Genomic DNA, 24,892 nt, shown 5'->3' on the forward strand with positions numbered 1-24,892 from the left:
TTTGAAAATTAATGATGCATTTTTAGTTTTTATAATGCAATTTAATGATGCAATTCATCTAATAAAAACATTTTAACATAGTTATACAGACCTAGTGGGGCAGGACAAAATGTACCTTTCAGCCGCAAGATTTAAACAAAAAAAAAAAGCAGAAAAAATGTGTAGAGTTTTTTTAAAAAATATATAAAATACATGACAGAGAACATGGATTGGTTAACAGCTGGACTATCAGCAGGAACCCTATAAAAAGGACACATTTTCCCCTCCCCATATTGGTGTTTATGCTGCTTACAGTAATATTATAAATGCAGCACTGAGTTTGAAGTACAACTTTGTAATTGATTATGGAACGCCATATGGTGGCATCATGTACAACTGATCAAAAAGAGAAGAATTGTTGCTTTCTCTGTAGTGGGTGAGCAGTTTTTGCTTAACTAGTATAAATATACTGTATAATACAGTGTAAATGCACTGATGCCATTATCTTTCAAAAATTATAGAGCCCAAAAGTATGCAGTTCAGCATCCTGGTCTATCAGATGCTTTGTGATATCATAAACAGAGTACAACTCTGCTTCTCTCGTAGTAATACTATAACATATTGGCAAATACGGTTCTGGAATGCATACCTTCCATAATCTTGCCCAATTTCCTTTGTAGATCATTTAATTTAACTGATGTTATAGATCCTGACAGCGGATAGCACAATTTATATTATTCTAGGTCTTTGTACCACATGTATGACTTCTGTACCATTGGGTGAGCCTTTGTTGAGAACTACTAGTTTTCCACAACTGAGGATAGTTATGGTGAAAAGCTTGTCTATGAAGATATATGCGCCTGAGCATAATTTCTACCTTTCTTTGCACCCAGAATTAGTGTAATCCTTGAAAAATAATATGAACATATTTAATCTGCCTTTCTATTTCTCTTTTGTAAAAAGGTTCATGATTAGTAGCCCATTTATGGAAATTACGCAATTGTTACATTTTGCAGTCACAGTTTATTTCTATATCTGTAAAGAATTCATCATTCCATTTTGCTTCAGTAGATTAAGTTCTAACATTGTGACTAATGAAAGAAGAATATTGCATAGAATCCAAAATACCACATTTTTATTTTCATTTCTGGAGAACCATCTTAACCTAGTAGCAGGTAATATGTAGCAGGGGTGAAATGCTACCGGTTCACACCGGTTCAGGCAAACTGGTAGTTAAAAAGCTTGTTTGGGTGAACTGGTATTTCTGATGATCAGCTGTGCTGCGTGGTTTATATCTGCTAGAAAGTGGGAAATCCTGCTTTCTAGCGAAGCTAAATCACACAGCACAGCTGTTCCCCTCCTCGCTGTTGTACTTACCTTGCCAAACCTCCTTTTTCCATGTGAAGTGCGCATTTGGTGTGCATTGCATATGCAGCGTGCCTTTGGCGTACACTACACATGCATGGGCAGTGAACTGGTGGAAATCCGTGGAGGATTTCACCACTGATATGTAGTATGTATGTGAATGAATCAACACATGAGAGTAGGCATAAATAGTCTTGATCATGAAATGTATATAGCTATACATTTGGAGTATGAAAAATGTGAATATGCAGGGCCAGATTAAAGTCTTTATAGGCCTGGAGATCTTCATATTGGTAGATCGTGCAAGAAATCTGTAGATAATTATTTGCCTTGTAAACAATGTAGAAGTGGATCTTGTTATCTATAGTTTAGTTATCTAAGACTGATAAATCTACTGATTTATGGGTTTTTTTATTTTTGATGGAGAATTCTGATTTATTGGCCATTTTGTGCATAGGCTGATGACTGATTCTGCCTCCAATCTCACAATTTCCCAGTTCCCAATTATTTGTGTATATTTTGACTTCATGTGATTGTCCTCTTCCTACACTTCTTCCTGAAGAAAATTGAATAAATTCAACAGGGCGTGGTAAAAATGTACAAAACATGAGCAAGAAGATTAAACTAATTGACATCATGCAGTTAAGAAGTATCTTGGTGGACAATGTGATTGAACTTGACACTCTGATGGACTATCACTATAGCATCAAGTTCAAAAGATAGGTAGAAGCTATTTTGACACCTTATTGGGATGCCTTTTAGTTTCTGCAGAGAAAGATCACCGTCTAATTTGAAGATGTAGCTACACCCACTGTAACTGTAGAATCATCAGAAACACTGATAATTTCCAGAGTTTTGAAGAAAAGGATGGCAGTTCTACTCTTTCGTTCATTTAATTCCGTATACTTTATTTTTTTTGTAAGGTATCCTTATTTCTGCTTTTTCCTTATATTTTTGATGATTTTCTGGTGGTTTTCCAAATCCCAGAACCTAACCCTCCAAGTTTCATAGGCTGAATTATCTGCAGTTTCCTCACCCACCATTGTCTGCTGGAGTGTAACTCCCATGAATAAAATACATCTATCTAACTATGTTATATCTAACTATGTTATAGTTAAATATGTTATATCTCTTTGTTAATTGTATATATCATTTTTCATGTTGAGTTATTTGAGCACTTTTGACTCTTTTTATTCTTTTATAAATCCTGGGCATTATGCCCACTTAAACAGTATTATATTTGCTCCAGATGTAACAGGTGAATATGGCCTTGTGTGTGAGCTTCCAGAAGGTGAGAATTTTCCTTTAGGAGCTCACAGAGTCCTTATATCTATTGCCCTGGCCCACAGAAATGAAAATAAATGAAATGGCACCACTCATGAGGTAATTAGTAATAGGCTAGAGACTGAGGCACAGAGACATCCAATTGTGTGAAAGTCTGACAGGTTCTTTTTTTTTTCCTGCTCATGAATTCCATCTGCTGGCACTGGAGGATTATTAGTAGTAAATGGAGAGACAGCCGCCTGTTTCAAATAGCCCTAATTCAGTAAAGCTTTAGACCTGAATCAGTGATGTGGAAGTAGAAAACTCTGTCTTTTCTTGTGCTCTGAACCATATAGATGCCTTCACTGGTCTGCAACCAAGAGAAACAAAGTAGACTTTGAATTGAAACCCAGTAAGTTTTATGTAGATATCATTTTATATAAAGCTTCTATTTTAGTGAAAGTAACATTAATATCAGCCAGTTTAAGGTCATTTGTCTAAAACTGTAGGGTTTTTACCAATAGCTCTCTGAAACTTGCCTAGAAAGAAAGGCAGTGTGGTAAGTATACTAAATGGGACAGTTGTGCAAAAAAATATTTGAAAGGGTAACTTTGCAAAGTGTGTTGGCTTAACAAAATATTTCTCCTCAGGAGCTACACACATGAAGAGACAACTGAATAAACTCTTGGCAGCAGTCATGATGACCCCTTCAGGAGACCTGCTTCATCACTTCAAGTTGTGACAAAAGCTTGGCAATGCATCCCCTTCAAAGATTGGTGAGCAATCCTTGGTGTAAGGCAACTTGAAGAAGTGTGGACTTTGACTCCCAGAATTCCCCAGCCAGTTTGACAGCTTAAAATCCACACTTCTTCAAATTGTTAAAGCTGAGAAACATTGGTACAAGTGTTTTAGGCTTCATTTGGATGGGTATCACTCCTGTTTTATAGTGACATCACTAATAGGTGGTTCACTTCTAGGTACAATGCAAGGTAGTGATGTTTGTGGTTGTTATTTAATTATCTTCCCCCAATATCCAGAGTTATCATCTAGAACAGGGGTGTCAAACTCTTATCATCACAGCAGTGTCACGTGACATATCGGGACTTTCCCCCCTTCGCTAAACTGGGCGTGGGTGTGGCCAGCTCATGACGCATCCGATGTATCCCTTTGTTGACTACTATAAATTTTGTTATCTATTTGCTGACAATATAAAACAAGTGGCATATGAAATAAAGCATGAAACCTTCCTATCAAAAGTAACATAAAATTCAATAATAGCAAACTAATTGCAAACAAACAATTAAACTTAATTGTTATGTTTAATTGTTAATTGTTATGCTTAAAAGTGAAAGGCCCCATACTACATGAGATATTTATAAGGCTTCACCAAAAAATATGATCTTTACCTGAAGTTAAAACAACAGGAACAATGCCAGATCAACATTTCAGGGATAGCTGTTCCATAATTACTATCCCTATTTGTAAACTACTGCTCATAATTTGTGTATGTGTGCGTGCATGTGTTATTTGGAATAGAACTTTTAAACAAAATATATTTTATGGGAGAAGCTGCCTGTTTCCAGATTCTCTTGCCAGACTCTGAGTAATAAAAGCATGTTTTTCATACAAAAGGTCTCAGTTCAGTCCCCAGCATCTCTTCTTCAAAGAGAAAGTGTCATGCCCTTCTGTAGGGTTTCTTGCCAAAGGAAGAGAAACCTTTGTGACACACTGTAGACTTCTGTTTGTTTTAGAACCAAAAATAAGGCAGATATTTGTGAAAATCATGCAACACAACTCTTCAGATTTATTTTTTTTGCCTTGTATTTTCCTGACACATTTCCCAAAGACTTAGGTTAAAATGATCCTTGTGCCTCTCGGTGTGTGTTTTTATTATTTGAGGGAGAAAGGGAGGGGGAGAGAATTAGCAAAGTTTCTTCTGGATCTTCCAGAGACAAAAGTTATACTATCGTTGATGTCCAAATATCTTCTTTACTTTTAAATTAAAGAGGAGATTAACAGTCCTATAATAAATAACGATCTTATATTAATTAGACTGAAAAAAAATTCTCAGACAGATGTCTGTATCTGAGAATGCCTGTCTGATTGCAAGTGTCCACTTTGATTTTAAGACCCACCAGGGGAACTGCTGAATTGACCACAGAGTGCTGGCAAGAAAAAGAAGTGTGAAAGTGCTATCATCATCCTAACTGATTAAGAAATTCAGAAAATTGCACCATGTTAAGGTTACTGTCTACAGTGCTTCTCATTTGTCCTTGGCAATTCACTTTTTGCAAAACACATTGAAAAGTAATACTGTCCTACAGTGGTTTCTTTCCTCAGCTTAATCTACACATTCACTGTTTTAACTGAATCTGCACACCAAACTTTACATTTTTGTTTACTTTGTGGTTGTGATTGGTGCCCCTTCAGCTTGATTAGTCCAAAGGTCATAATAAGTAGACCGAAGTGTGCTATTTACTTGTATCACCCTGACTTCTTTTTCAATTATTTTAAGAACAGTTAAAATATACTTAAATTATACTTACTTGCATCCCACCAAATTCAGGAATAGTGGTTTAAGGGCTAGGTAGAAGCCCTTTGCCAAACTTGGCTGATTTCAAAATATTAAAATTTAAGCAGAAATTAGTTCTTGGACAAGTACTGAAAAATTCAAAAGAACTAGACTAGAGCTCTACTTCCATTCAGGTCTCAGCATATTGTAGATCATAGCCAAAATGGTCAATACTTGATGATTGTTTGGATTTTGTTTTCTTTTTTAATCTCTTTTTATTATATTTATATATAATTATTATATTTTTACAGTATATCTTGTGAGCCACTGAGGATCTTCTGATCACAAATTTTGTTAAATAAATTTATGTCCAATAAATGTGTTACGTTGTCTGCTAAAAATTAATTTGTGATTAACAGAGTAATAGAATCATTCACTCTATCTTTAACTACAACATGTTAATTATTTCATGAAAGAGAAGCAGCATTGGAATATATCAACACTGCTGGATTAATAGTAATATGCGGAAATGTGTTCTCTGGTTTTTGATTTTACCTCCTTTCCTGATAAATCAAGACCATCCCTTAATGTTCCCTGTGCTGCCTGCACTTCTCAGTCTGAAAAATGGATAACTTTCCCCCAATTTGCATGATTCAATTCTACAGCTGAATTGAAGGAGATGGAGTTATTTTATTTTGAGATTCCTATTCTAAACAAAGGGAATCAAAATGAGGAAGAAAAAGAAAATTTTGCATGGAGGATGGAAAAAAAGTGGATTTGTTTAAAGTTGCTCTTAAATGGCTACTTGTATACATGTTCCTATGGTTGAAATTAAAAAGGGATTAAAAATACCGGAATAGAGAGAAGTTTGATGCAGCAGCTTATTGAGAGCAACATCAGCAATAGAATTCTAGGAATAAAATAAACATGTTTTCCAAACTTAGATCTGCTAGTAAGAGAGAGAAAATAAACACATTTGTTTGGAGCTTAGAATTAATTTGCTAGAAACTAGTAGTGTTTGTGTATATGTTCCCTTTCTCTTTGTGCGCATAAGCCTTCGTTGCTGAATATCAGTAAGTCAGTTTTAGGTTTCCCAAAAAATATTGCATCGTTTTTCAAGGCAAGAAGCTGAGAGTTGATGTTATGGTGTGAATTACATTGCAAAATGGTTGTCGGCTGTCCCAGTCAGCACTTTCTTAGATGCCATAATGTGCAGTAAATGCTGTGATTGCAGCTATTAGGATTATTGTGGTGGTGCATTTTTGGAGGAAAAGGGAGAGCCACAAATTAACAGCCAGTGAAACGTGCTTCTCTTTCCTTTTTTTTAATTACTCAACTCCCTTAAATCACTCTACTGCCTCAAGCTTTAATTTCATTGACATTTATATCACTAACATTATTAAAAGATAAAAGACAGGGGTTTTTGTTTTCCTGTGTGTACTCTAAAAGAACGATTTTGTCATTTCTATTTCTCATTATATTTTAACATGGTGATTCCAAAGGTGTAAAGTACACCTTTAAAATCTATTGTATGTTAGGATGTGTCTGCTATGCTATGCCCTTTAAAGCTGTGAATTGCTCTGCCTCCTTAATCCTGCCTGTCTCTGCTGTGGCCAACAATATAATCCTAGCGATGGACAACGGATGTTGTTGAATGCTCTGATGCATCCTTAATCATAGCTGCCTTACAAGCACCATTGTTTCTGCAAACTATGATGCTGGCTGGACAAAAGGAAAGGCAGGATATTTCTTAATCCAGAAAAAAACCCAGACATATTCTATGCCCCAATTATCAAAGTTTTTTCCGTTCTCTGCAAATTCCCATGTACTGTATAAAATCTCCAGGCAAGAATTAGGAGGTTTTTTCCCCAGAAGTATATCATATGACAGATTTGTATACAGTGCTACAACAAAATGGAGATCTGGTGACTTCTAAGAAGGGGAATTATTAGCATAGCTATCTTTCATTATAAAAGAGAAAAATGATTTTAACTAGCATACATATCCACTGGTATTTAAGAAAGCAAGAAAGGAATTTAAGCTCATGTTTATGAATTTGATAAAAACTAGATAGAGACAGTTTTTCCCCCTGATTCTGTCACTCTGCTGGACTCCTAATTCCCACAGGGCAGTCTTATGTCTAAGGATATTTACCCTATAATAAGGCTGTATTGCTACCTTCTCATCTTTCCTATTATCTTTTTTATTGGTATCTTATGATTATATTACTTTGTTGTTTGTATGTACACTGATAGCTCATGTACCAGAGACTAATTCCTTGGCCAATATAGAATGTTCTAATATTCTATATATCTACTAGAATTTAGAAAGCAAGAAAGGAATTTAAGCTCATGTTTATGAGTTTGATTCGAAACCCGGATTTGGAAGGGTGGCACAAAAATTTTAAAGTATAATAAATAAATCACTGTATTTAAAAACGTGGTTGAGATCAAATAGGTTAAGATCCTGTAGGACTTTCAAATGCAAACTGATAAACATTTAGCTCATAATAAGCTGAACACAACTGTAGCTACAAAGAAACAAATATAGATAATTGACATTGCAGTGGGTGGTGTTAGAAGAGTCAATAAGAACTAGAAAAAATAAAGAAATATAAAGACCTTCAAATGGTGATTGAATGAATGTGGAAAAAGAAAGTAGTACAATAGTGGTACCAATAACGGTAGGTGCACTTACAGTAATGGTATAACAAGCACCCAAATAAAGCAGTTGGCTAAAGATAGGAATGGACAGAATTTTATTAATAACAAAGTGCTTCATTATTTGGAACAGTATTCCTCCCTCCCTCCCTCCCTCCTTCCTTCCTTCCTTCCTTCCTTCAGTCCTCCCTCCCTCCCTCCCTCCCTCCCTCCCTCCCTTCCTTCCTTCCTTCCTTCCTTCCTTCCTTCCCATCCTGGCAAACCTATAATATCACAATAGGGCAAAAGACATAGTTATGCATATATACCTATATGGAGAAAGCAGAGATGCTGTAGACAAACAATATTGCCAGGGCTTCTTGTAGTAGAACTAAAGGGGGAAACTAGCTTCTCCCAATTTAGATACTGTTGCAGCAGTCTAGCTGACTTGAGTTTCTCTTTGCTTGAGCTCTATACCTTTACACCATTTCTTTTTCTTTCTTTGACTTGTACAACCATAGAAATTACTGTTTCATAGAAAGAGCATCTCCAGCCACAATGCCTATTGTGTAGGTACACTTTTTAAAATAATAATAACATATTTTTCTATGCATGCTTCCTCCCTCAGGTATAAAATGTGACAAGCCAGAAAATTGTAAATCTTGATGGGAATTAGGATTTCAAAAGAGTGCACATTTTTTTTAGCAGACCAAGTTCCCTAATTCAACCCTTAAATGTCTTTCTGCTTCTTCTTCTTCCCACTCATTTACTTCCAAGTTAATTAAAAGACACATATCTGACTAATCTCACAGGTTTTGTGGTAGAGTTCATCATGCATAGAAAACAGTTGACATTTACTTTTGCTCAGTGCTTCACAGTCAGAGAAACTAAGCTGTTCTGCGGAATGTTGAGCCAATTTTAAAATTAGCCAGTGGAAGTTGTACTGATGGAGGCTTCATGCCTGCAAACTTGAGGACTGTAATTGTGTATTTCATAAGATGGTTTAGCAACTTTGTCCCAGCTTATTATCTTCTTCAAGTCAGTACTGGAATTATTTATTTTCTTAGCATTACTTTAACTCTACTTGCAGCAGTTTATACCATATCTACAAGAAAGGGCAACAGTCTGATGACTGATTTTGGTGCAAGAGAGTTGAAGGTAATACAAATAAGGGGTTGCTTCTTTATAGTGTGTACAGAAGCCACTTTTGTCTCTAGTTTGGCAACCTGATAAATGTTTATCACTTGGAGAACCAAACAATCCCATGCCATTATGTTACGAAAAATAAAGCATCTCTTGAACTCTTCACCCTTTTGCAACTATTGACTTTCTCCAACTTTAAGTGATTTGAGCCATTTAAACTTATATTTTTGACTTATTTTTTCCCCTGTAGGTGACACTCTTGTACTGCTCTGTAGATTTCCTTGCTTTGCAAGAGTAATTCTTTCTGTTCTAGAGTGAATAGACTGCATTCACAGTTTTAGTAGATCCATTTTACGTTTTTAACAGATTTGATAAAAATGTTTTCTGTCCTTCAGGCTCCTTTTCAATGCATTATTATGTTTAATGTTTTTTGTTTTTTTTGTTTTTTTTTGCAAAAGTAGATAAAAACATATGCTTCAGATTGTGAATTTCAACACGTTAGAAACACTTTATATTTTAATAAAGTACAAACCAACATTGGCTAGTACTTTTATTAAGGCAGCCAAACCAAATGTCAGTAAAGGGCACATAATGTTTAGAATTTTCTAGAACTCTGAATTATGTATCAAATAATACATAAACAGAGAAACAAGGGAAGAAAACAAGAAATAAATTTGCTTAGATATTATGACCATGATATCTGTAAACGTTATTCAGTTTAAATATGTTTAAGGAAATATTGTATTTTTGCCTTGTGTTTTGTTTATGACCATGGAATATATTAAGAATTCTAATTCTTGGCATGTATAATTGTATGTTCAGTGCAAACCATATTTTCCCAACACTGGTTTTCAAAGGAAATACATTGCTAATAAACTGGCAAATTTTCACATAGAATGACTTTTGAGTTATTTAAACTAAAGATTTCACTTTAGTGGGAATTATGTGATAAAATGAAAAAAAAAAAAACCTTTTTGAAAACATTTTTTTTTTAGTCCAGTACCTGGCAAATTCAGGCTTTTTTAGATTTTCAAATTCACCTTGTAGAGAAATATGGAATAGGGCATACAACCTAATTCTTCAATTAAATTAAAAGATCAGAAATGTGGCTGTTATCACATCTGGTTGAATACCTTTACAATCTTTTTCAGTCTTCTTTATCTACCAAGAATTCCAGTGACCAATTAGCCCAGTGATCTGACTAATCAGTAAAATAAAATAAGTTATTTTAATAAGTTCTGATTCAAGGAGAGTTTGAGCTGATTATGGCAGGATTGCTGTCCCAAGTGGCTCCCTGGAAATGGAATCTGGAGACCGGGAGAGGGAGATGTTTAAACCTAACACAATATGCTAAATCTCCATAGAACAGGGGAATTTATCAGGACTGGCCTAAATCAATTGTCCCTGTGCCCTCCAGATGTTAGAGGGCCAGACCTCTTGCCAACCATCCTTTAAGAAGGCTGTTAGAGGTCATTAGTCAGGATGAGGTCATTGCCTTAACTCATGGATCCTGGGATGTGAATAGTATTTGTAGGCAACCTTGCAGAAACACTACCTGTATGGAGAGTTGAAATAGAATAATCTATATTTCAGGTAAAATCAACTAGTCACAATCTGGCATTGGCATCAGGCATTGATCATGAGAAGGGCTTGGATAGAGCATCTTTCATCTCAGGCAGCAAATTATCTTAGCCTGTTTTTGCTTATTATACAGGTAGTCCTCCACTTATGATCATAATTGAATCGAAAATTTATGTTGCTAAGTGAGAAATTTTTACGACCTTTCTTACCACATCTGTTAAATGAATCATTGCATTTGTTAAATTAGTAACACCGTTGTTAAGTGAATCTGGCTTCACCATTAACTTTGCTTGTCAGAAGGTCACAAAAAGGGGATCATATGGCCCCGGGACATTGCAACCATCATAAATATGAACCAGTGTCAAACATACAAATGTAAATCACATGACCATGGGGCTAATGCAAAGGTCATAAATGTGAAAAATGGTCATAAGTCATTGTAATTTCAAACGGTCACTAAATGAACTGTTGTAGGTTGAGGACTATCTGTATATGTCTCCTGCTTCTGACAAAAAGTTCCCCACCAACAAAAATATTGGCATGGGCATCATGACTTGAACAAAAGGCTTTACTCCTTGCAGCAAAATTTCACTCTTCCCAATGGATTACTTACTCCCCCAACTCCCAATAGAACAAAGCAGTTCAAAACAGAGAAAGCACTAGATTAATCATTCTTCTCATCCCAAATGGCTGAAATGTCTTTATTCTGAACTGCTGAAGTGGGAGGAGGAGGAGGAGGAGGAGGAGGAGGAGGAGGAGGAGGAGGAGGAGGGTTGGGAAGTTGAAAGTGAGATGCACAAAGCAAAATAGAGGTTTAGGCAGCAAGCCACAAATACACGCCATCAATCATAGAGCAGTCAAAAATGTTCATGTGCTTGGTACCTGCTAGTTATTGGCAGGACTCAGGAAATCTCCAGAGTGCAATCTTTGAGCGTCTCTCTCTCTCTTTTTTAATGTTCCATTTTCATCTGAAAAACTGTTTGTCAGCACTGGAATGGCAGGTGCATTAACTCCCTCAGAACCAGATTATAGGAAAAATTGCAATCGCAGGGAAATAAGACATTAGTAAACTCCAGAGTCCCTTTCTCTCTCCCTCTCATTTTCTCTTGAAAACTATTTTCAGAAACTCATATGTACATTTACAGTCCAGGGTTACAGAATTGGTGATATTTTCACCCAAGCTGCAAGCATCTCGGTTCAGATTTAGACGATTCTGATTGCCATCCAGCCCTTTTGACCTGAAAATAGACTTGGAGTTTCTCTTTTGAAAAGTACAGTTTTCAGTGTCACTGAATGATAGAATGATGTATAGGGACCTCAAGAGCCCTTGCAGTGAGACAGAAATTACTATAACAAGGCAGCAGCTTGAATTTAAAAGGAATTCCCCATAGCATCTTTTCCAAACTTCCAAACAAAAATAGTGGATGGGATTTTCTCTCATCCTGGGAACGCTTAAGACAGGAAACCATATTGTGATAGTAAACATGTGTGTTGAATGTGAGAATAAAAATTGCTTGCAGGTTGGGAGCAACCATCAGACAAGAAGGATGCTTAATCATTCTGCAATCTGATCCCTGTTAATTCTGCCAGTAAGGCTATCACCTCAGTCCTACAATCTTGCTTTCCTACCCCCTCCCCAATCCAGAGAAAGGAGATTTAAAGTAGCTTGCAGGATCATTTGCAGTAATGAAGACTGCAGCTACCTTTTTAATGGCCACAGAGAAGAGAATTTTTGGCAAATATCGTATTTGTGGGGTGGAACAAATCTTCAAAATTCTTCTCTGCAATGATTGAAATAATCAATTCCCAGTCTTTCTTTCTGGTTATAGTGCAGACGTTGTGACTTAAAAAGAGGGATATGTAGTTTTCATAACTTTTGTGGTGGCCATATTTATATGCAAAGCAGAACTGCTTGCTTGTATTTGAGCGAGGTCCTTCCTCTGCTCTGGCTGCAATTTGTACAGAATTTGTACAGAATTTGCTGAATTTGTACAGAATAGAATAGAATAGAATAGAATAGAATAGAATAGAATAGAATAGAATAGAGTTTTTTATTGGCCAAGTGTGATTGGACACACAAGGAATTTGTCTTGGTGGATATGCTCTCAGTGTACATAAAAGAAAAGATACTCTCATCAAGGTACAACACTTACAACACTTAATGTCATAGGGTACAAATTTAACACTTAATGATACAACATTTAATGATAGTCATAGGCTACAAATAAACAATCAGGAAACAATAGCAATATAAATCATAAGGATACAAGCAACAAAGTTACAGTCATACAGTCATAAGTGGAAAGAGATGGGTGATGGGAACGATGAGAAGATTAATATTTATTTTATTTATTTATTTATTTTATTTGATTTTTATACCGCCCTTCTCCCAAAGGACTCAGGTGCAGATTTAGTAAATAGTTTGACAGTGTTGAGGGAATTATTTGTTTAGATGGTGTTTGGGAAAAAACTGTTCTTGTGTCTAGTTGTTCTGTGTGCAGTGCTCTATAGCGTCATTTTGAGGGTAGGAGTTGAAACAATTTATGTCCAGGATGTGAGGATTTGTACAGCTTAATTTGAGATTAACCATAATTTGTTGCAGTGCTCAAGTGAAAAAAAATGGTTAGTAGGAATTCTCCTGGCCTAAATTTATAGGTTGTAAGATCTTATCAAAGTTAATGGCAGAACTGAATATTGTGAGGAAAGAATGGAGTTTCCACTTTCCTGTTTCCTATGGAGAACTGAAGCAAAATTGCTGATACCTATAAATGGCTCATCATTTTATGCCTCATTTTTTTTCTTTTCACTTGATTCACATGTCTTATATCTGAAATCCAACTATTAAGGGGATTATTGACTAGGTGGCAGGGAAAAAAGAGTGGGGAGGATTAATAATTCATTTTATCTATAATTTTTTCTATACATTTATACGGAAAGGAAGAATTTTGGAGTTTCAGACAAATGATCCCATATATTTTATGTTTGAGCTTTTCTCCTTCTCTTGCTCTCAAAGAGATATAACTGACTCTTTCCTTCCCTTCTTCTCATATATATTTTTGTTCTCCAGCCACTGCGATATGGAGATTCCCTACTATGTCTCATAAAGGAGATACTGTAAATATAATTTTAACTTCTGTGGATTTCTCCAATTCTCTTTGTAAAAAAACTAAACTTTAAGGAACATTGCACAGCATGCGAAACTGAATTCTGTATTTTATCTTTTAAGTGATGTGATGAAATTTCTTCAATTGTCTGCATGGAATTTCTCACCACTTAGCTGCACTGGATGATGCTGAATTCTAGTATTATGAAAAATAGAAAAACATTCTCCTTGTATCAGTTCCCTTCTCAAATACAGCATACAGCATACTTTTTCTATCATCTTCTGCCTTGCTTGATCTTTTTCTAAGCTACAGAATATCAGAGATTATACCTGTGTGAATTATTGTAATCCTTTGATAATTTTGGTTGCCCCTTGGAGGAATGGTGCCCAGGATAGTACAAAGTATTTTAGGTGGATTTGTAATTTTATTTTCAGTTCCATACTCAATATGTATTTTTTTCAACAGTAGCTGCGTGTGCACTTGATATTTGTATTTTACTGTCTGCTACAACTCTGTGACCTTTTCCTGGTCACTCACTGGCAACTCAGATTCTATTCATGTTAAGCTAAAGTTAAGTATTGCTTGGTTTGGTTTTGCCAAGGTGTCTGCCTGTCTGGGTGTGTTTTACTAATATTGAAGTGTGGATTGGAATCAGAACACAATATTATACTTACTTGGGAAAAAAATTCAGAACACCTCTCTCTCTCTCCCTCCCTTCCTCCTGCCTTCCCTCCTTCTCTCTTGTGTGTTATGTTTCAAGAGAATACAACGAATATCAGTGTCTGTTGCCAGTTTCAGATTTTATATTGCAATATGAATATATATTTATTGATTCCTTGGCTCATCTGCCAATTAAATAGTTAAATTATTTAAATATCTTTCACTAAGTAAAAACAGCCAGAAGATGGCACTCTGGGGCTTTGAAATGGCTGCCTTTGCTTCTAGAAGAAACATTGAAAGCATGGATGAAAGGGGTGGAGGGAGAGAGAGAAAGACAGAGAGAGAGAGAAAGAGAGAGATTTAATTGGTTCACTACTGAAAATCAGCATAGAATAAAATCAACTGTATGGCTATAATAAAAGCCTGAATCATGTCCAGTACTTCTTATATTTTAATATGGTTTAGCCCAGTGCAAGGAACTTGGAGGGGTGTGGATTCTCCCCATTCTTAGGGACAGATTCTACTTTTGTAAAATGAAAAGCAAATACTAAGAGTGTCCCAAAACTGTACCTGGATCATTTAGAAATATATCAAATTTTTTTAGAAATCAGATTTTATCATATTTAATATTGATTTGACAAATTTTATTTTTGTAACCAGACATTTTGGAAGATAACTTGAGAAAGGCATTGTCAAAAAGCCAGCACTATCTGTCTGTCTGTCTGTCCATCCATTTGTCTGTCTGTCTGTCCTTCCTTCCATCCAGCTTTTTTTAGATTATGGCCAGTCAAAAGAAAAATATTAATTCTGATGTAATGTTTCACACTATCCTATGAAGAATATGATGTTGTGCTGTTGAGGTACCAGTTTTAAAATATTTCTCAACCACCGTAAGTTTCTTGTTCAGTTTTCTAATTTACTGCACTAAATGCCAGACTTAAGAATTCAGAGCAGACAGTATATTATTCTCAGCCCACACCAGCAATTTGGATGACTATACCTGTTTAGCAACAGGACTATATCGCAACAGGGCTATAATGCATGCCTTCAGTTCATGAGGCGGGGGGACAGAGAAGGAGGATTACAATACTCTGAAATCCAATAATTATGAAAATAGTACATCTAAACTAAGACTAGCGAGAAATAGAAGACAAATGACCCTTTGGAATATTCAGTTTTTTAGTATAATCAGCAAACATTTCCTAAGGTGAATATTAGATCTCAGTAGCAGATGGTCTATTAATATTAAAAGGAGAGCTTCCAAACCTTAAAAACTGGTCAGTTATGACCAAGAGAATGTTCCTATGTATCCTGTAAATGTTGAAACACCAACTGTTTGGTTCGTCAAACACCCCCTTTTAAAACCAAGATGTGCAGGGCATGTTAGATCTCTGGAAGCTTTGACAGGCTGTTATGACAGAATTTGAGTATTTAATTATTATCTTTTTCACTAGAATTATAGACGATTTTATTTGGGGAAATTTGGTTGCTAGTTCTCTTGCCCGTATTTGTTAAAAGCACAGTAATGCATACTTACATATATATAAATGTGCTCACATTAATCAGAAATGAACCTAAATCGAAGGAGATTTATATAATAAAAAGAGGAGATATACCACTCACATAACGCGAGTTTAGATATATAGAAATGTAAATGAAAGGGTTTGTGTACTTAACTACACTGATTGGTTTTCTCTTTTAGAATAAAATATGCGATGTAGCTGAATTAGGAATTGCAAAAAGAATGATTTCTGAGGTACACTGAGTGTGATTAACCTATTTTACTGCTGCTCTGAAGTATATTTTCATAACACAGGAAGTAAAACTATTACCTTTCTGAACCAATAGAAAATGATATAATTTAGCATTGTGAAAGTGTTCATTAAGTACTATTAAATATTCCATAGTTGCAAGCAATTATATTATTGCATCCCATTTGGAAGATATATTTTGGTATTTGACATAGAAATGATTTAGCTTTGTTTTGGAGGAGGAACCCCCCCATATTCTGATCTGTATTAGTTAAAATATACATTTTGTGGCCTTTCTCAGAAAACTTGTTTTTTCAAGATCCCTGCATAAAGGCCATCTTATTTGAAGTAACACTTCAATGTACTATTTATTTTTTGCTAGACTATCATAAATAGAAAAAAATATTTTGAGTTGCAGGATGATAATCTTTTAAATGTTACTAGCTCTTTTCTTGAGACCATATAATCAGATGCTACAGTTAATGAAAGCAAAAGAACATAAATGTTCAAATAAATAAATAATTGTGGCTAAAGCTCAGCAGAAAATGTATTGGCAAGTTGAACATGATGGCGGTATATTATGGTGCAATGTTTATTCATTATTAAACTTTTGTTGTAAAAAACAAGTCATTTATATATGTATTGCTTTATGGTCTGGGACCAAGCCTAATTGTTATCTGTTTCTGCTATTGTGAATACAGTTAAGATATCACACACATAATTTGTGCATTTCCAATCTAAATTGTATAGCTTGGCTAGATTATGATTTTATTACTAATATATTAAAAATAAGGTCAAAAATTGTACAAGTACTTCTCAGGGATTTGCTTGTTGTGAGAGCATTTGAAGACCTATTTTTTATTTGATTTTTTTTATTTTTGGAAATATAATTATAGCTATAATCTGTATATCTGAGGGATCTTGCTATTTCATTGAAGGGTGGAGGGGAGAAACAAGGAAAATAACTTTAAGAAATGTTTATTGGTAATTCAAGATTTTTGGCCTCCTGTTATTCCCATCCTGAGCAACTAATTTTTTTCCTTAACAGTTCTGCTTTAAGTTATCAGGTATGAAGAACATGTTAGTTCCTTAATGATTAACCTCTATTAATGTCTAAGAATTATTTTTGTTATAGAAGTTTAATGTGATGTTTGACATTTACTAGAACCCTTTGTTATTTTGTTAAAATGTGGCAAGAAACCAGATCAGATTTCAACTAGATGCAGTTAAAGGAATATTGCTTTGTAAAAGAATTATTCTTGAATATACATCTTTCCGTCAATGTTTAAAATCAGGCTGTAACAGAGATTGGGTTGTTGACTTTAAGTTGAGCATAGTAAAATGGATGAACAATTCTTATGGTGTGTTTAATTTTGTTTATTTTTTTGCTAAGGTCTTCTCAAAAAATAAGTTTGACTTGAAATTCAAAACACTATTTAAATTATGGTGTTTCTCTATTTTCAAATGTTTTCTAGTTTTAAGAATGTTATATATTGCTTTGTTAAAATATATCTGATGTTAATAAAAGAAAACACTGAGCATTGTTTCCTTGCAGGCTAATAAAGCCTCTGGAGGATCAATTTTTATTTAAAAATGTAAAGTTATGCAAACCAGTCAAATATTTTTTATATCAGAATTAGAAAGCTAAGTACTCATTTTAATGAAGCCTTAGAAACTTCTTACTCCTTCCTTTTATGTTCAGCAGCTCAAGGTTCTTGATTATGGGTTTTGTAATGTACATTACAATACTGTAACAATGAAACTCAACTCTCTTTTAAGTAGCAAGAAAATTAATTACTGTAGCCTCATTCAGAAGATGCCGATGCTTTAAGTTAAGATTGTCTAATAGGCATTTAATTCCCATTTAATAAGACCATTATTGCATGATAAACAAAAGCCAATTGATTATTAAACACTATCTCAGATTAATAGAAATGCCAGATTCAATGGTCATTAAGCATCTACAAAGAGACTTTTCATTAATAAACTGCTATTTATTTGCCACAGCAAGCGTCTTGTTCAATCTAAATTAAATATCTATTTGGAAAGTCTAGCCAGTAGCATTATCAAAGGCACTGAGTGTTTGTTCCATAAAAAGCATTTTCAATTCAGATTTGCAAGATACAATCTCCAAAATGTGTGTGTGTGTATGTGTGTTTATATGTGATTATGTAATCCTTATAATAGGAATTTTGGCTTCTGCTGGAGAATTTTGTAGGCAGATTCTTTGTGAATATTAGCTTGCTGCACCCCTTTCTGAACTTTGATACTGTTTAAAAATAAATTTAATTAGTCATTTATTATTTACTAGGCATATTCTTTTATAGTTTCATATTTGAAAAAGGAATAACTTTATGAACCCTGATATAATTTCTGGGGGAAAATATTATTGCATACATCTGAATATGAAACATTGGATGTTCAGTAGACCTTATATGGTTTTAATGGAAGTTGTGGATGAGTAAATATTGCAAGATTGAGAAATATCTATCAGGGTCCAAATATTTGATTCTCTATATAGGTTTTATTATCTTAAAACATTTCAGACCCTCAATCATCTCTCTCTCTCTCTTTCTCTCTCAACTATTTATCTATCATCTCCCTATCTCTGTATCTAAAACATATTAAAATGATTTTTGAAACAATTATACAGTATGTGAAGATACCATTTTTTTAAAAAAAATCAGTGTTTGCTTCTTTATCTCTTGTAAAGTATATTTTAAAGAGAAAGAAGAGTTTAAAGATCATTTAAAGAAAAGATGTTTTTAAACAGTGTGCCCTTGTTATTTGATCTAGAGAGTAATACAGGGAGAGATCATTAGACTTTGATGGTAAACAAATAAAAGGAAATGCTCCATGTCATTGCATTCTGACTGAAGGGGAAGGAAAAAAATTTTTTTTTTGCAATGATGTTTAGGGGATGAAGCATACTATATTTATTAATTTTTAATTAATTAATTAATTAATTAATTTAATTTATATACCACCCTTCTCCCGAAGGACTCAGGGCGGTTTACAGCCAAATAAAAAACAGATTTCACAAAAATTTAAAAACATTTTAAAAAGCTAATTTGATTAGGCCGAAACAGACTAAAACTATAATAAACCCCACATTAAAACTACATTAAGCCAGCCCCACGCGATGAAACAAAAAGGTCTTTAGCTCACGTTGAAAGGTCCGGAGGTCAGGGAGTTGACGTATCCCCGGAGGCAGCTCATTCCAGAAGGTAGGAGCTCCCACAGAGAAGGCCCTCCCCCTGGGGGTCACCAGTCGACATTGTTTGACTGACGGCACCCTGAGGAGACCCTCCCTATGGGAGCGCACGGGTCGGTGGGAGGCTATTGATAGGTATGGATTAAAACTGGTATAGCCATACTGTAAATGGGGGTAAACTGAGACTTATTGCTGATGAGGTTGTATTCATTGTGATGTTTCATTGCAGAACTGTGCAATTTTACAAATTCATAAAAGTGAATGAAGAGGCTCCTCACTGATTATTTTAATTAATTGATCTACTGAAGTTTATAGGGCTATTGTATTGTATGGGATATGAAAATACTGTATGTTGGGCTACCCAAATCAGGTGATTTTTAGATGTGTTGAGAAAATTACCTTCAGCTTGTCAAGTCATTATGACTCTGGCTGGGAATTCTGAGTTATAGTTTACCAAGTTTCTAAAGATTAAGAAAGACAGTGAAGTAATTTGAAGACTTGAAATTTTATATAAATACTGTCATGCTCACAACTGCCTTTAGTATCTTGCTTTACATAACTTTTAAAACAATTAAAATCTTTTAGTCGCTCCCCTAAAACAATCCAATGGTGTCTGATGTTCCTTAGCAATCTTAGCTATTCTACATTTTCTATAAAATATATAGATAGTGCCTGATTTACCAAAAAATGCCATATAATACTTTATTATAAACAGACATGAAATATTATTATAAAATATCATAAAGTCTATGCCAAAAAAGAACTTATTGCCCCTTCTAGGATAAATAAGTCACACATTTGCAAAAGCCAGTCTTTATTACCCGGAATAATATCATTTTTTCCCCAATTTTTCAGTATTATCCTTTTAGCTACAATCATGATTCCTCATAGACAGTCAGTTTCTGTCAGTCTTTCCAGATAGACCATATAAGAAAGTTAATGGATGAACTAAATTTACTTTAATATAAGGGATGTGGTGGCTCAATGGCCAAGATGCTGAGCTTGTTGATTGAAAGGTCGGCAGTTCAGCGGTTCAAATCCCTAGTGCCATGTAATGGGGTGAGCTCCCATTACTTGTCCCAGCTTCTGCCAACCTAGCAGTTCAAAAGAACGTAAAAAATGCAAGTAGCAAAATAGGAACCACCTTTGGTGGGAAGGTAACAGTGTTCAGTGTGCCTTTGGCGTTTATTCATGCTGGCCACATGACCATGGAGATGTCTTTGGACAGCGCTGGCTCTTTGGCTTTGAAACGGAGATGAGCACTGCCCCCTAGAGTCAGGAATGACTAGCACATATGTGCAAGGGGAACTTTTACCTTTACTAAGGCTACATTAGCAGAATCTGTCAAGTCTGAAAGTACAAATCTCCTGCCATTGTTTTTTATAGTCTAATAAGTTAGGGAGGATTCTTTCTTTCTTTGCAGCTGTGGACTCTCATATGCTCTCTTTATGATGGTTCCCTAGACACCATTTCTTTTCCCTGCCTCCTAAGGTCATTCCTGCATACCATTACAGATTGCAGACCTTTGGTATCTAATTAATGTCTTTAATATTCAAAAAATTAATCAGAAATGTACACATACATTTTATATACATTAAAATACACTTTCAAAAAAGTGTCAAAGGTTCCCAGGGCCATATCATATGGGTCAATGAACGTTCATATTTTTTTACAATCCCAATAGAGAAAATCAGATGTCCATCCTTTTGAGTACATCTTTAGACATTCCAATATACTCTACAATTTTTGATGTTTGCAGGAATTCCAGTTCTTTGGTCCATGCATGATATATCCCAATTGCACCTTGATCACATCAAAATATTGTTATTGTTTTCTACATTCTCTATGAAAGATAGTGGTCCCAACGCACCATAATCTTTCTGAAACTTAGCTAAAATTCCCCGACAGATCTATAATAGGGGTCTCTTAAAACATACATATTTCAGTCCTCCAAGAGGATATCACATGGCTGTGCCCACATTATGGGTGCTGTGTTGGTTATGGTAGTTGGTGATTGTTGGATTATAATTCAATAGATTGAGAAAGTTGCTTAATGTCCAACGGTTCTATAAAAATTCTGTATATCCGCCAACAACTTTGGCAACAAAAGAGAACTCTTCCCTAGGGGCATTCACAGATGGGGGTCAGATAAGTCTAGATAGAAATTTCAGTGGTGCAGTCACAACCATACACTTTCCTTTTATTTTTAGCTCACCCTGCCCCCACCCCCAAGAAATTCCCCTGCAGTTCTCTGGGGTGGAGAGTTGCTGCAAAATAGCTGTTTTATTTGAAATGTTTTGAATTCTTCTTATGATGTAAATCTCTTCCTAGTAAAATTTAAGCTTCAAATAGAAGCAACACTGTAGCTGTATATTTTGATGTTAATACAAAATAAGCTATTTTACTTGTTTAATATAATAGTTCTGCAGTAGAAGAGAATTCATTAGTAGATGCATATGATGCGACCTATACTATAATCTGATTTAACTATCTTCATGTAAATTTTCTGGAATATGTGTATGTGTGTTTGTGTATGTGTCGTTACTTTTTGAATTGGCTGAGTAGGGCAATTAATCCAGTTGTATATTGTTGCGTTGTCTTTTCTTTGTTTTATTCCATAAAAGTTTGGAGGGAAAATGCCAACTATGTAAACTAAAAATTGTTTGAATGTTTTAATTAAAAAAAAAACCTCTTTCCTTAAAAAAAAATTAGTTCCAGTAAAATGTTTTCTTTCAAAGACTGGTCCCTGCTTGGGAGGAATTTAAAAACTCTGGGTTTGTTTATTTATTTATTCATTCATTAGATAAGCTCACAGTGAAGGAGAAGGGAGAACACGAGGTTATTAATCTTTCCTGTCATCCATTCGCAGATGTGAAGTTCGTCCCACAGCAAATGTGAAATCAGCAGCACACACAAGGTAGAGATTTTCAAGTGAAACAAATTTAAAGAAACAAGAAAGGAAGAATGAGGGGACAAGGAATACAGGTATAGAGTAGAGCAATATGTTTAGAATGTAGGGAGGCAATGAGAAAGACATAAAAGAGAAAGAAGATGAGAGTTTGAATATGTGACAAAGTAAAGACTACAAGGTATATATGTATGAAAAAATAGAGAGAATATTTAAAGTGGATTGTTAATGCATTTGTTGCATATCTGGGCGTCCTGAAGATGTAAAGGGTAATCACTTTCCCAGCATGTATGAACTATTGAAATGTTAATAATGTAGATATTTTTCTTTAACTACAAGCAATGAGGTTTGCAATGTGATTCTGATTAGTGAGGTCTGACTGTCTCTGTATGCATGTACGTACATTGGTAAATACGTGCACATACATATTTATGCTGTACACACAATAGTCCTTGCAAATTCCCACCGTGCAATGGCCAACATGAAAAGTCCTATTAGTATTGATGTAACATCAGACAGACAGGTTTGTGCTGATAGAACCTGCAGCAATATCAATACTAATGTGGCTGCTTGGGAATATGAAATATATAAATAGATTTTGTTCTTAATAGAATTGGAATAAAATCCAAAATGCTGAATATGATTTGGAAGAGAAAATGCAATACAAATTTCATCTTGAATCTGATAAGTTGAGCTCGGAGGGATGTTCTTAGAGCTGATTCAGAACAAGGGCAGAGAACCAGAATTTAACTGCAGACATAGTCAACTGAATTTAGAGGGTCAGAATCCAGAAATAATCTTTCTGAGGTTAGCATTCTGATGGTATGTTCATCTGAAACATACACTCATTAATCTTTGTTTTTCATATTCACACTGTTCTAATTTCCTTTACATCTTTTAATGTTCTAGTGATTTCTCAGTACACATTTAATCAAGATAGCAAGAGATTGGATCCATTTTATGCAACTTGCTAAACTTGGTCACTTTTAATATTAGTTCAGGTTTTTTTGTGGCTCAGTGTTGTGCTAAGTCAGAAAGAGGATAGCTTCAGGATGTTCAGTAAATCTAGTTTATGAGATGCAGAGAATTGGGTTTCTTTGATCCATGTATGTATGTACTTCAGTTGTGGGTAATCTGTGACCCTCAGATTAAGCTCAGCATCTTTTGCAGATAATAAATTCATACCACTTGCAAGAGTGACCTTCCTTTGCCTGAGAAACCTGGATTTCCCATTCAGGATCTCATCCTGCTGGATGAGAACACGAGAGAAAAAAGGGAATGTCAAAGAGAAAGAAAGAAAGAAAGAAAGAAAGAAAGAAAAGAAAAGAAAAGAAAAGAAAAGAAAAGAACAGGAAATATCCTCAAAAAGAAAGAACAGTCCAATTAAATCAGTCCAATTCTCATTGGCATATAATGTCCCAATAGGAATAGGCCTTGATATGGCGGGGCGGGGGGGGAGAGATGCTCATCCTACTAGCACAGACAGACAGACAGACAGCACAGACTGCACAGACAGATAGATAGGCAGCAATTTCTTTTTGATGCTCTAAAACAGGCTAGAACAAAGCTTTTACTGAGAGAAGATTTTGGAAGAGAACTGTCCATCTCTTTCCTTAGCTCTGATGATTTTACTTGCAGCTCCATAGAGTTTAGTTTGAATCAAATCATTTTGGGTGACTTAATATTCTGGGGTTTTAATTTTAACAAGAACTGCAAAGATTTTAGAGTTAGTAGCTTTAGAGTCTAAGCTTGAAAAACTGACTTTTCAACAAGGAATTACTTGTTTAATTCTGGCCTGAGATTTTATTTAGATTTATTCAGATGAATGCATCTGAAGTTAATGTATTTTAAATATTTTGCAGGAGCAAAGTGAGTTTCAGTGATGGTATCAAGAGTAACATTACAGGATGGACTCATTTTTGTGGGGGGAGGGACTAAAAAGTGTTCATGACCATTATTATGAAAATAAGGATCTGATTTCTCAGGAGAATCTTTAGATATTGAGTTAAAAGATGAGGAAGCAAATAGGGTGCAAGAGATATTTGGGACAGCCATTCACTTTCTATGAATTCTCCATGCAATAATTCACAGCCAAAGAGACTATATTTAATGTCATTGTTATTTGAGAGACTGAAACTCTTTTTGTGAAATGGTCTTCCTAGACAACAAGTATCAACATTTACAATAACTGTTTTGGAAGCTGGCTGGTTTTTTAATTCTCTAAATTAGAAATAGGGAACTATGGCCCTTTATGACTTGTGGACTTCAGCTCCCAGAATTCCTGAGCTCAGAAATTCTGGGAGTTGAAGTCCACAAGTCATAAAGGGACCATAGTTCCCCAGCCCTGCTCTAAATGATTTTAGTTGTTTTGATTGGGTGAGAGTGTTTAAGATGCAACTTCTGTTTTTGGTAATATTAATTTGTTCTTCATCATCTCCCCTCCCCTTGATGACATTTATGAATTGAAAAATGCTGAGGACATTTTAATATGAAAGCAATATATTAATCTTTTAAATTCAGGTAAATAAAATATAATCCTAGGCAAGGAATTCACAAAGCTCTTATGCATCATTTAATTTCCTGTATGTTTATACATTTGTTCCATTTGGTTTCCACATTTGCGTGCTTAAAAAAAGTCTGCATTAAAATTTATAGCATTTTTGTGCACAGTTTTCCAAATGTACATAATTTAGCATAACATGCATGTTTGTAAGAAATCTCTCACAATGTGATACATTTTAGTACTGTACTTTCACATTGTTGTGAGCATATT

The sequence above is a fragment of the Ahaetulla prasina genome, chromosome 3 (assembly GCF_028640845.1).
Source record: "Ahaetulla prasina isolate Xishuangbanna chromosome 3, ASM2864084v1, whole genome shotgun sequence".
NCBI classification, from domain to species: domain Eukaryota; kingdom Metazoa; phylum Chordata; class Lepidosauria; order Squamata; family Colubridae; genus Ahaetulla; species Ahaetulla prasina.